Below are 1,314 nucleotides of genomic sequence, written 5' to 3' on the forward strand. Positions count from 1 at the left end.
CATCGAGACTCCATCTCAAAAAAAAAAACCAAATTATGGCCAATTGAACTTGACATACAGGTCATTAATGGGTCAATATTAACTCCTGATTGTGCTTTTGTGGAGAATATCTTTGTAGGAAATGTTTGGGGATGATGTTGCAACTTAAGTTCACATGTTCCCAGGGGGGAAAAGTTCTTTGTACTTCAGGAAATTGATTGAAACAAAAAAGATTATGAGGGGAGGAGGGAGTCTCCTCTGCTCCCCTCTGCAGGGGTGCGTGTTCCACCCATGAACCGTAGCATGCCAGGCCATTTGCCTGTGAGGAAGTCCTCTCTGTCTTACCCTGTAAGGAAGGTCAAATGGAAACGACCAGTCTGCTTTTCGTTCCTTACTTCTGCTTTCTTCAGCCCTTGCGCTCCCTCACCTCCCTGTACTGGGCAGGCTCTCTAGACCGCGTCACCGCCCTGTCCTTCTTTTAGCCACCTCCCGTCCCATTTTACTATTAGAGTTAGAGCCTCACTTGTTTAACTTGATTTGGTGAACACTCCAGCTATTTCCTGTGTGGCTTTGAAGGAAATAAAAATAGTTTACCCCAAAATATATTTCTTTCTTTTTTTTTTGAGACATCATCTTGCTCTGTCGCCTAGGTTGGAGTGCAGTGGCGCGATCTCGGCTCACGCAAGCTCCGTCTCCCAGGTTCATGCCATTCTCCGTCCTCAGCCTCCCGAGTAGCTGGGACTACAGGTGCCCGCCACCATGCTTGGCTAATTTCTTGTATTTTTACTAGAGACGGGGTTTCACTGCGTTAGTCAGGATGGTCTCAATCTCCTGATCTTGTGATCCACCCGCCTCGGTCTCCCAAAGTGCTGGGATTACAGGCGTGAACCACCACACCCAGTCTCTTTTATTTTTATTTTTTTTGAGGCAGGGTCTTGCCCTGTTGTCCAAGCTGGAGTACAGTGGTGTGATCACAGCTCACTGCAGCCTTGACCTCGTAGGCTCAAGCGGGCCTCCCCTCAGGAGCAGGGGGGAGTACAGGTACATGCCACCACTCTGAGCCAATTTTAAAATTTTTTGTAGACACAGGGTCTCGTCACGTTACCCACTCTGGTCTCAAACTCTAGGGCTCAAGTGATCCCTCTGCCTCCCAAAGTGCTGGGATTACAGTTGTGAACCACTGCGCCCGGCCGGGGCTGTCATTTAACTCTGCCTAGACCATAGCAGAACGCAGGAGGTGAGACCCCCCGTGGTCAAAGCTGCCTGAGTGCCCCCTTAGCCAGTCCCAACTCCTAGAAGCCATCAAGGGGGTCTGTGTGATCTAAAGATCATTGT

The sequence above is a fragment of the Colobus angolensis genome, unplaced genomic scaffold (assembly GCF_000951035.1).
Source record: "Colobus angolensis palliatus isolate OR3802 unplaced genomic scaffold, Cang.pa_1.0 Scaffold239, whole genome shotgun sequence".
Lineage (NCBI taxonomy): Eukaryota > Metazoa > Chordata > Mammalia > Primates > Cercopithecidae > Colobus > Colobus angolensis.